The sequence below is a fragment of the Felis catus genome, chromosome E1, assembly GCF_018350175.1.
Source record: "Felis catus isolate Fca126 chromosome E1, F.catus_Fca126_mat1.0, whole genome shotgun sequence".
In the NCBI taxonomy this organism is placed as follows: Eukaryota; Metazoa; Chordata; class Mammalia; order Carnivora; family Felidae; genus Felis; species Felis catus.
Window position 1 is genome coordinate 52,000,922 of NC_058381.1, and position 12,948 is coordinate 52,013,869.

A 12,948-nucleotide genomic window follows, 5' to 3' on the forward strand; every position below is an offset into this window, starting at 1 on the left:
GCTGTTTCTTGTTGGATGACCTAGTCACTCATCATGAGCTAAGCAGTTACTCTCATAACGGGTACAACTGAGTTGTTCATGTCAACATATGTAAACCAAAGTTCTGCTTCTTCATTTCTAGTGGTCCAACACTTGACTGGTGAAGGGCACTAATGGCTTGCAAAACCAGCTTGCATTCATGACAGTTAAGTTGTTGTCAACATGATGCTGCTCTTGGCTGAGACATCTAAGGAGAAGGCATTAAAAGCAAAGAGGTAGAACAAACAAGTGACAGCAAAAAAATATGTGATCAATTGCAAACACTGTTTGAAAATCTGAAAGGGAATCAAGAAAGGCAATCAGCTACCCAGACCTACACATTGTAACTATTTGGAATAGATTAAGTGGGAAATTACAAAAAAAAAAAAATACATTTAACCTAAAATGAAAGTAACTGTATGAAAGATGAAAAATAATGAAAATTAATTTCTGGGAAATTAGAGCTAAACTCTACTGATTTTTATCTTTGATTTTGTTATTTCTTGTGTAAGAGGTCTTGTCTTTATGGGAAATTTGATATTCACGGCAAAATTAAGAAGAGAATTTAGTTTTTGCTCATTCAACATCTTCGGTTATAATCTAGGAAATTTCCAAGCCCCCTTTCCTTATTTTTCTTCTTGACCTTTTGCCTAATCCATGATTATTTATATTCTAGAGAGCACAAAACAGAAAGAAAAAAAGAAGGGGGATATTAAATTGGCCAATTTGCCTCCTAATTCACAACTTGATTCAAGCTTGACAGAAAGTATATTAAACTCCTTAGCTTCAATGAGATCCATGGAAACTGTGCACCCTGCAGCATCAGCTCTAAGAAAGATGAAAAGATTGATCATAAAATGCAAGAGACAAATACTCTCTCACACCATCATTCTAAGTTACAAATGTTTGGGTTTGTTATTATGGAATAGAACTGCTGATGCATTGTGTTACATAAGATTTATTATTCCGAGCTTATTTTGGCAAAAGAATAGAAAAGACCACTTGGCTAATCAATTAAGTCATTGCATATTTTATGGTGTCTACTTTGCTCGACTCTCTTGAAATTTGGTGCTTAGAGAAGTGAAATGTCCTCCTCCCCAAGCCTATAAAAGAGGCATGAGGAGAAAAAGCTAATTTCCCCCCACCACAAAAATATCAGATGGAGTCATCCCCATTCCACAAACACAAATGAAAACAGACTCAAATGAAATCATGATGCTACTTTATCTAACTAGTATTGTTTTTATGTAGAACCACACATCTAAAATATTATGGCCCACATCAGAATTAGATTTTTTTCTCCACTATCATCTAAGAGAAACCATTTTATTTGTCGGACCAGAACGAGACAAAATCATCGTCCCATTGTCCTATTATGCATTACTTCTATTTTGTTATTCTGTACCTTAAAGAAGCATAGCTTCATACAGCCAGTGACCACCCTGACGACACCCCTCCCCCATGAGTTGAAGATTTAATTATATTGATATAAATGACAGATGCTGAGACCCTACGATAGGAGCCACAGCAGGTTTTTGCAGTATGTATATATGTGTGGGCGTGTAAAAATGTTACCGTCTATAGGTTAACTTGCACGGAGTATTTTAGGTTGAAAAGTACATGTCTTTGATTAAATATGTTAACGTTCTAATCTCTTCATGTGTATGGTGGTCAGAAATCCTGTATGTAGGCAGCAGTTGGTGGAGCCAAGACCTTGGAATAACTTTTTCCAAAGGGATGGCGTTCAGCTCTTCCATTATGTAAACTCATGGTTTCTAGAGTTACGTGGAAAAAAAGAGCAGGGGTAATAAAAGTATGATATCATTTAAGAAATATTGGCTCGAATACCTCTATTTCAATAACAATGAATCAAAGGAAAGCATTAGTGGCAAACCACTTGTTTGGGGCCTAATGAGAAAATCTAAAGGAGAGAAAAAGAGAAAGCAGAGAACACTAGCTGTGTACTTCATCAGTTTATGTGGTTTCAACTCATCCTTACAAACTGCAACAGAATGGAGAGTGATTTCTATTGCTAGAGAAGATAGACGAAGGAACGACCAATGCTGACCTAGTCTCTTATCCCAGAAGAATTTGATAACAGCATTTTCCTGGGTTTTATATAATTCTCGAGAGGTTGTTTGGAGGTTCTAGCAGGGAGGCGCAGCTACTCGTATACCCTTGACCGAAGAACGGAGAACGGCCCTCCTCTATCGGGGAAGGTCGTCCTCTTCGACCGAGCGTGCAGCGTCGGTGGAGCGGTGAGGGAGGAAGGGGACACCTGCCTAGCCAGCCAGATCAGCCGAATCAACCCTGGCGGTCAATGGGGTGACAGATGTCGCAGCCAGATCGCCCGCACATCCGTGGGTTTTATATAATCCTAAGCATGCTATTAGTATTATTTTGAAATTTCTGACACAATTTTACATGTCGGAACAATAGCTACTCTTTAACATATGTATCATTTCTGATGTAAGTTGTTAGATCCCAATTATTGTCTTCTATAATTTACCTCTCTCACTTTCCCAAAATCATCTTTTAAAAATGCATTCTCAGACTTATAATTTCATGATAAATATGGAATTCAGAGATTATTTTGATTCATTTTTTCAGTAAGACACTCCAAGACACTTCTCATGACGCAGGATAAGTTAGTGCCTTCTTTAAGGGAAAGAATGATGTCTGTTTCATCCATCACCAAATCTCCTACTTGGCAAATTACATAGAACATGGCAGATGTGATAACTATTTGATTTGATGAATTGAAGAAAAAAAAAAAGAGCAAGATTCAGAGGTCCTTCTGAAGCTTGAAAATTATTTATAAAAAATTAGTTTTTGCTCTAACACTGAGTCCACATTAAACATTATTTCTTCCAGGAACTATAGCCTCCATCAGCAGATTCCAAGCAGAAACTAATGCAAACAGTATGAGGGGTTACAAGCCTGTTGGTCAGTCAACCAGTTTGTTCTCTTTGATCAAACCCTGTAATTATGGTGAGTACACAGTATAGATTTCCCAACACATTCCAATTTCAGATCTCCTCCTCTATTGTTCCGAGAAATACACTTATGGTTGCCTAAATATGCTTTATTTTTTAATGGTTTAGAAAATATTACCATCGTGTCAAAAAAAGTTTGCATACTGAAGTACTATCTAAAAACACTGTGAAACCTGTGCTTGTCTCAGGGAAATTAGGAGAATTCCCAGAATAACATCAAAAAATAAAAATTAATGTAGCAGTACAGTCAAGGTAATAAATGAGAGTAAAAGCTCATATAGAAGACAAATTTTAAATATGATTATTACCAAAGAGACAGGTAAGTACAATTCTAAGTGAGAATAGAAGGTGTGAAGGTACAGAAGGATGCGATCAACAATTTTGTTTTTTTGTATAAGGGAGAAAGCAGACTAGTGTAATAACCTACCTAACAGGGATCTGATGAAGATGTTTTGTGTAGTGAGCATAGTACTTACACAGAAACTATTAATGAAATGGAGAATGCATTAATGGATTTTTTCAAAACTCCAAAAGTGTTTCACTTTTTTTTTAAGTTTATTTATTTACTTGGAGAGAGACTGAAAAGGAGAGAGAGAGAGAAATAGAGAGAGAGAGAGCTCATATGGAAGGGACAGAGAGACAGGGAGAGAGAGAATCCCAAGTAGGCTCCGTACTGTCAGTGCAAAGCATCTATGCAGGGCTCGAACCCAGGAACCATGAGATCATGACCTGAGCCAAAACCAAGAGCAGGATACTCAACCACTGAGCCACACAGGTGCCCCTCAATCACTTTTATTGCCAGTAACCGTTCACAATTATACCCATTCAGAAATAAATCTGGTAGATCCCATCTAATTCATTTTCAGATATGGAGTTCTATAAACTTGCATATGTCACAATATGTATAATGAAGGAGTTCTTTATAGCACTGCACCAAGTCATTAAAAAGTTGGAGTTTGTTTTCCAATGGGTCAAATTACAATAGTGGTTGTTATGTTTTTGTTTTGATGACAGTGCTGTTTTAGTCAACTTTATATGTGGTTGAGTTTTCAAACATATCTAAAAAACTTACTGATTTTGGACTCATCAATTCATTATCATTTGTTTGCTTACCTGTAAATGGCCACATTTCTAAGAGTACAATTTAACAAATACGTACCTCTCAATACATCTGTTTTCTCAAGCATATTAGTTTGCAACTGGGGAAATACTGGGAACCAGGACCACCCAGTAGCCTGCTCAATAGGCAGGAATCCATACTCTATCACTTATTTAGAGGAACATGTTGGAATTATCTGAGGGTTAGCTTTCTTTTGAACAACTTATGAACACGTTTTACAAATTTTTTTTTCAAATGCTTATTTAAATTTTTAAATGTTTATCCATTTTTTTGAGAGAGACAGACAGACAGACAGAGACAGAGCATGAGTGGAGGAGGGAGGAAGACAGAGAATCTGAAGTTGGCTCTGCACAGAGCCCGACGTGGGGCTCAAACCCACAAACCATGAGATCATGATCTAAGCCGAAGTCAGACGCTCAACCGACTGAGCCACCCAGCGGCCTCTCGAATGTTTATTTAAACTCTAGCTAGTTGACATACGCTGCAATGCTGGTTTCAGGAGAATTCAGTGATCCGTCACTTACATACAACACCCAGCCCTCACCATAACAAGTGACCTCCTTAAAACCTATCACCTGCAATGATGTAGATGGAGCTAGAGTGTATTATGTTAAGTAAAATAAGTCAGAGAATAACAATGAGTTTTTTCCTATTGTCCCTTCATGGGTAGGTTGATAAATGCAGGGTCAGCATAAATAGCAGTCTGAAGAAACATGTCAAGGGGCGCCTGGATGGCGCAGTTGGTTAAGCGTCCGACTTCAGCCAGGTCACGATCTCGCGGTCCATGAGTTCGAGCCCCGCGTCAGGCTCTGGGCCGATGGCTCAGAGCCTGGAGCCTGTTTCCAATTCTGTGTCTCCCTCTCTCTCTGCCCCTCCCCCGTTCACACTCTGTCTCTCTCTGTCCCAAAAATAAATAAACGTTGAAAAAAAAATTAAAAAAAAAAGAAACATGTCAAATAACATTCTGCAAAATTAAAATTTCATAAGATATAACTCCTTCATAAATAACAGCCAGCCACACACACACACACACACACACACACACACACACACGATTCCCTGATTAGTGACAGATTGAGGAAGTAAAAACTGCACAAGTTCAAAATACCTATTTTAGAATTTTACTTTTCAGCCAGGAAGAAATAATATCTTTCCATCTCTTATGGACTCAAACTCTACCTCCACAAAAAAAAAAAAGAAAGAAAAAAGAAAAAAACATAATCCAGAGAAATGTAAATATTAAATAATATTCCTTGTGTTATAAGAGTCTTATATCTACGATATTCAAACTTTTTAAACAAAAATAATACCCAACTATCACCGTTGACATCTTAGAGTCTGTTTCCATTTGGGGGTCACAAGTCACTTACTCCCCCCAACTGCCAAAAAAAAAAAAGTCTCCATGAGAGGGTAACCTGTTTTCTGGAAATCTTAGAATTCTTAGTTTAAAATTCGATGTGCTTCTTATTCAATAACATACCATATTTACTTAAGGAGGAGTTATTCTTGGATAATGTTCACATCGAAATTTTTAGGTTGAATGAAAACAAGAGCCAAATAAACTTGGCAATTAGGTGAACAAAGTTTCTGGTTTAAAAATGGCCTCTGTCTAGAAGTCCTGTACAAAGCTTTTCCCAAACGCCCACTGAAAGAACTATGTAAAGACAGAAAAGATGCAAATTTATGACCTTATAAACTAAGATTGACAGACAACCTAAGGCTTGAATCTGGAAGGAATTTTCAATAATTGGAAGCCAGACAGAGTTGAGTGTATTAACCAATTGATGCCCTGTGTGTGTGTCATCTCAAGAAACAGACCAATCTTGACAGAATAAGAGACGCTGGAGAGAAAGCAAACCTGATCCACACAACCCCAACCAGGCTCAGGCAAAGAAACAGGGTCTACACTGACCAAAGTCATTGTAGCTGATGCTTTTCTCTCTTCCCTCCCTCTTTAGCGCACTTATCTTGTATGTTCTTCCAGAAACAGAAACTCCAAAATCACCTGCATAGTAAGAGAGAGAGGAGCAAGGGAAGCATGGGCCGGCAGTGAAATGTTAAAACCCTTGGCAGTGTAGACCCACAAATCAAGCTTAGGAGAAGGCACAGCCCAAGGTGAATTGTAATTGTTCACAGAGATGGGAGGAGTTCTGCACATCATCCAGTTTTCAGCTATAGATCTGAGATTAACTTATCTCAGCAAACAAATGACAAGCAAAGGGTCAATCCATTCAATTAAAATGCTGAGTTTGGACACATTCTTGTTCATTTAATGATTGAAAAAGTAATGATAGGGGCACCTGGGTGGATCAGTCGGTTAAGCATTTGACTTTGGCTCAGGTCATGATCTCTCTGCTCATGAGTTCGAGCACCGCATCAGGCTCTGTGTTGACAGCTCAGAGCGTGGAGCCTGCTTCAGATTCTGTCTTCCTCTCTCTCTGCCCCTCCCCAAATTGCACTCTGTCTCTACTCTCTCAAAAATAAGTAAACATTAAAAAAAAAATTTAACACTGCTAGGAATTTACCCAAGGGATACAGGAGTGCTGACTGCATAGGGACACTTGTACCTCAATGTTTATAGCAGCACTTTCAACAATAGCCAAATTATGGAAAGAGCCTAAATGTCCATCAACTGATGAGTGGATAAAGAAGTTGTGGTTTATATATACAATGGAGTACTACTTGGCAATGAGAAAGAATGAAATATGGCCTTTGGTAGCAACGTGGATGGAACTGGAGAGTGTTATGCTAAGTGAAATAAGTCATACAGAGAAAGACAGATACCATATGTTTTCACTCTTACGTGGATCCTTAGAAACTTAACAGAAGACTGTAAGGGAGGGGAAGGGGGAAAAAAAAGTTACAGAGAGGGAAGGAAGGGAAGAGAGGGAAGAGACTCTTAAAAACTGAGAATAAACTGAGGGTTGATGGGGGTGGGAGGGAGGGGAAAGTGGGTGAAGGGCATTGAGGAGGGCACCTATTGGGATGAGCACTGGGTGTTGTATGGAAACCAATTTGACAATAAATTTCATATTAAAAAAATAAAAAATTTTAAAAAATTTAAAAAATTTTACGTGAAACTAAAAGTAATGCTAATAACACTTACCAGAAAGTTACCATGTGACCAGGTACTATTCACCTCACTTAGAAATATTTAATCACTAATCCTAATAAAACTCTATGAGGTAGGTACCATTATCCCCATTTCTCTGATGAGGAGACTGAAGCAAAGGCAGTTTACATTGAAGCAATTTGCCAGTTATATGGTAGTAAGTAGTGAAGCTATGACTTAAACCCAGGCAGTCTAGCTATCAAGTCTCTGGTCTTAACCATGATTTAAAACAAATGTAAAAAATTTACTTAAAAAAATAAAGCCTAAGTATGAATACTATAGGATGAAGATTTTAGGAAGCCTATGTGTCTGAAAACAATCCATTAAAGGAACCATGATCATAGAAAGAGAACTAGAGAACTAGAAAATGTTTAACTTCCTAAAGAGGGTCCAAAAAGACATGGCCTTTCTGAAAAAGGAATAGAAAGGAAAAAAAGAGATAGTGAGTTGGGTTAAATGATAAGTGGATAAGATAAAAAAGGATGCAAATGTGACAGATGGCTGCATTGGTGACACAAATTCATGGCCTCCTCTAACCCCTGCCTTTGCAATGTAACTTTGAAGTTCTTCCAAGAGGTAGAGACTATTTCCTCAGCCCAGATATGGGGTTGGCCTCGAAACATGCTTTTGCCAATAAAATGCTCAGAAGCAGTATCATGCCAGTTCTGAGACTAGACCCCGAGAGATTTTGTGTGCCTTTTCTCTCCTTGTTAGACCCTTCAGTCTGCCCTGAGCATAAGCTCAGGTACTCTGCTGCAGGATGAGGGGCTACACGGGGAGGAGAGGGTTGAGGTCATCCTAGAAAGCTAGGAAGCTCCCAGTCAACTTGCCGGCTGATAGCAGTCACACGAACGAGCCCAGGTGAGATCAGCCAAGCTTGGTCCAGAATAGCCAAACTGCCCAGCTGATTCATGCACACGTGAGAAATATGTTATTTTTTCTGTTTGGGCTATTTGCTTTGGATTAGTTGATTGCTTAGCTGTAGCTATACACGATGGACTCTAAACACATACCTGGGAAAACATAAAGGTCATGACGTACCAGAAATGCCAATTATGCTGTCGACCAATTATCTCCCTGCTATTTTATGCTTCCTTTAGAGGAAAATATGCCCCAAACTCTCCTTCTGACCATCTGCCTCCACATGCTCTTTTGAAGAGGCATCAGGCATCCATAAGTACTTTGGACCCAGAGTAGAAATCTGGCCCAAGTTAGACCCATGAGATTCTCTTTTATGAGAATTTAAAATTGACTTTCAAAGGCTCTAATCAGCATCTGAGAGGAGGCCATCCTGAGGACAAAAATAAGATCAATACACAAAATGAAGCAGGGGAAAAAAAACACGGTAAGTCCTCAGAGAGAGAGAAACAGGGAAAACTGTTTATGCTACATGTCCCCTCCTTGGGGCCCATGAGATGTTTATATCCTTGTTTCCTTTTTTTCCATTATGAAATATGTTTCCATTTTGCATGCCTGTGAAAGTAGCCTGCCCATTCTTCAAGACATGTCCTCATTTATAAATATTTCCAGGGTTTTCAAAAGGATGGAATGGCGATTTTCATAGGATAGAATACTTTTATTTATTGAAAGAGGACAAAACCAATCTTTAGCAACAATGATGTAGAAATACTGTAAGGTACAAAGGGCTTTAGCTTCTCTGGTTTTTATTATCAGGTAGCTCTCCTTTATCTAGTTGTTTTTTATGAAAGGCAATACAAATACAGGCTTTCCGGAGAAAATTTAAAGTTAGTCTTTTCCTCTTCGATGTTTACGATGTTGAGTATGTTTACACATGAAGAGTAAAATGGAGGATGGACAAACTTACTGAGAAAAATCAGCCTCTAATATGCAAAGAAAACTGCCAAATAATGGGACTTTGATCTCTGCCACCTTCCTGTGGTTCCTGGGGTGCAGACCCTACTGTGTTTCTCCAGGTGTTCTGGAGTGTTCTTCCCATGAAGTAGAGTTAAGACTCCACAGCGGGAGCTACTGGATGGAGACGGAATTCATGGTATTTCCTACTTTTCGCATGAGTATTTTCTACAGTAGTAAAAGGTGTTAAACAAAGGGATTTGGGGAAACATTCCTCTTCTTCTTTTTCATGTGCTCGAATTAACTGTTGGAAAAAATGCAGTTTTGAAGACGCTTCACATTCAAAGCAGAATCCGCTGGAAAACTGCATGCGTCTCCACTTGGCTTCATCTTAAATTTTGAGTCCAAGGTGGGTTTCCTGCAAGGTTGTCATTTTACAATAGTTTCTCTTCTGTGCCTTTAAAAAAATTTTTTTTAATGTTTTTATTTATTATTGAGAGACAGAGAGACACAGAGCGTGAGCAGGGGAGGGGTAGAGAGAGGGGGAGACACAGAATCCGGAGCAGGCTCCAGGCTCTGAGCTGTCAGCAGAGAGCCCGACGTAGGGCTCAAACCCACCAACCTTGAGATCATGACCTGAGCTGAAGTCGGTCGCTTAAGTGACTGAGCCACCCAGGTGCCCCTGTCTTCTGTGTCTTTTAGAAAAATGGTATGTGTGACTTTCCTGAACCCAAGTGAACATAATGGCAGACCCAAAGAGACTGAGATGCTGAGACCCAAAGAGACTGAGACCCAAAGAGACCAAAGATGCATAAACGATCTTTTCATTTCTTTACTAAAAAGGGGAGGAGGGATAAAGGAAAAGAAAAATACCCCCTTGACAGTTTCCTCCCCTTCTTTTGTCTTTTGCTACGCATGTGCACTAATTTGTCACTGGCCCTTTGCATAGATCATCTGTTCCTTTCCCCATCTCCACTCGTAGAAACAGATCTGCTGATGCTGGTCTGGGAAGTAACAGCTTAGATTCTGAAAGCATCTCAGGAGATGATCCAACCACGTTATTACACTGATTCAAAACAAACAAATAACAGCAAGAACAACAACAACAACAATCGCAAAACAAAGGCTCAAGAGACTGAACTATATTACTTACATGTTGTCACAGCCATCAATCCTAAATAAAAATATCAATCTTAAATAAGTTAAATGGTCAGGGAAATAAAATTAAGTAAAAGAAAAAGATAACGAGGAAGAAAGTAATAAACAGATATTAAACTCTGAGTTTTCTGCCTTAAAGTTGAGACATAAAACATTCACTGACAGCTATGTGGCATACTATAGGGAAGGGTTTGTATTTTTGACATACGGAGGGGCCAAGAGAAGGCAAGGAATGAGCAGGAAGGTTGGAGCCAAACTGGACGTTCTACTAAAGCTCTGTACTCCCTCTGCCTAGTGCTTGCAGGTGCTTAGTATGTGTTTATTTTTTGACCAAATCCTCTCCCCACCCTCTTCCTTCTGTAGAAACCCTTAGAGGAAGTGGAGAGAACACAGACTTTGGGTATAGACATGCCCAGATTTACACCCTGGCTCCCTAAAGATTCTCAATTGAGTTTAATTATAATTTACGCATTATAGAGTTATTGACTAGAGATAATGTATGTGTAAAGGAACTAAGCATAAAGGGCAATGAGCAAAGGCTTGGTGGTGACTGCAGCATTGGATGAGCAACCAAGAGAAACTCTAGGAGCAACAGAACAGTAACTCTTACAAAGTTGGGCAAAGGGAGTCAGGGTAAAAAGGTGAAAGAAGGGCACCTGGGTGGCTCATTTGGTTAAGCGTCTGCCTTCAACTCAGGTCATGATCTCACGGTTTGTGGGGTCGAGCCCCACCGCGAGCTCTATGCTGCCAGTGTGGAGCCTGCTTGAGATCCTCTCTCTCCTTCCTTTCTCTGCCTGTCTCTCAAAATAAATAAATAGACTTAAAACAAAAAACGGTGGAAGGGATTCAGGAATAAGAGGTTAATTTGAGAACATCGTAGCCCGTTGTGTCAAGAAGTGGAGTTTATTTTACCATCTCCTTAATTTGCTTTGTGAGCTGTTCTGCCTGTCACAACACGGCAGAAGTAAAGTTGTGTGAATTCTGAAGCCCAGGTCTTCACAGAATGTGCAACTTTGACCCCTTCTGTCTTGGAACTCTGAAACCACCATAAGGTGAAGAAGTTAAGTCAAGTCTAATGGATGATGAGAACTCAACTGGAGGAAAACCAAGGAAGCCCAGCCTGCAGCCAGTCAAAGTAGCCAAATCTGTGAGTGATGCCACCTAGAACCTCTAGCCTTAGCCTAACCATGAGGTGACTGTAGCCACCTCATGATGGAACGATTAGCAGAAGGACTCCCCATGTTGCAAAGCACAGAATCACAAAAAACAATAAATGTTGTTTTAAGCCAGTCAGTTTTGAACTGGTCAGTTACGTTGCATCAGATAACCGAAATAAAAATGGGTACCTACGAACTGGTTGCTGCCATCACAAAAATGTACAATATTTGGCATTATCTTTGGACTCAAGTCACTATAGTCACGTGATGTTCTCTGACATTTGTAAGGCATCGGGTTAGGTATATTGCAGATTCCTCTATTGAAAACACACAGTCTTTAGGGTCAAGATATTTATCATCTCATCAAGAAGATCCAGCTGAAAGGCAGCATAAAACCACTGCTATGGAAGAATCACAAACAAGTCTAGAATAACATGAAGAAAAGAAAAGAGGGCTTATGGGAAACTTCATGAAGAATCAGGCCATTGAACTGGACTCACAGAACTAAGGTGGTGCTGATGAGCATTCCAGCTGTAGGGACATCCTGAACAAAGGCACAGAGGTGAAAAAGCACAGAGGAGGTTCTGGGAAGAGTGAATAGTCCGGGTTGACAGGTGTATGATGTGCAGGACAAGACGCAGGCCTGAAGGAGCAGGAACTTGGATCTGAGACAGAATGCCAGGCCTTGAGGTCAGGCTAAGTAGATCGGGCCTTCAGGCATGAAAGAAAAAAACATAGAAAGGTACGAGGAAGTGAGTCAACCTGATTCAATCAACAGCACTTCAAGGAGCTGGATCCCAAAATAGCTCAGGACCCTATTTGTGTAATTATCAAATTTTTGATAATTTAGTATATTTTGACATTTATCAAGATATTTTATGATGTGTTATATACACTTGCCCTTACACTAGAGAAAAAAGTATTCTGAAAAAATAACTAGTTTTTTTTCTGAGACAAGGTTAGACACTATAAATAATGATGCACGCTCAGACAGCCACAGGATAGTTTTATTCCTGGGCATATGTATGCTCTATCCCAAATTAGGGATGTATTTACATGAAGTAAGGAAGGACTAATGGAATATGCTTTATAGTCTTAATTATATCAATACTATTCTCTGACATCATTGCCTGATTTAAAAAAAAATTTAATGTTTATTTAGTTTTGAGAGAGTGAGAGAGAGAGAGAGAGAGAGAGAGAGAGAGAGAGAGAGCATAAGTGGGGAAGGGGGGGCAGAGAGAGAGGGAGACACAGAATCCAAAGCAGGCTCGAGTTGTCTAAATTTACTTGCTGCTTAGATCAAATCACCATTAGTTCTTATTCAAAATTGACTCAATGTAATTTGATATAATCCGTCTATTTACTCTTCTTCTCTATCATCAGACATTATCTTGTTTGTTGATGATTCCACTAATAGATATAATATTTAAAAATAAACAAGCTAAAGCAAAACCCTTGATCTCATCATCTACCTTGGGATATCAGAAAATTAAACATCTTTAAAAGGTTAGATTTATCAGTAATAGGGACAATCTCACCGGGGCTCAGATTGTGATACAACCAAATACTATGTTG

The 12,948-nt window shown here is 39.2% G+C and overlaps 1 long non-coding RNA gene across 15 annotated transcripts in view; it reads right to left on the reverse strand.

Annotated features, from left to right (window-relative positions):
* LOC111557781 overlaps nt 1–12,948 on the reverse strand; it is an 863,046-nt gene that overhangs the window by 75,901 nt on the left and 774,197 nt on the right. The gene's annotated exons all lie outside the window — the stretch shown is intronic.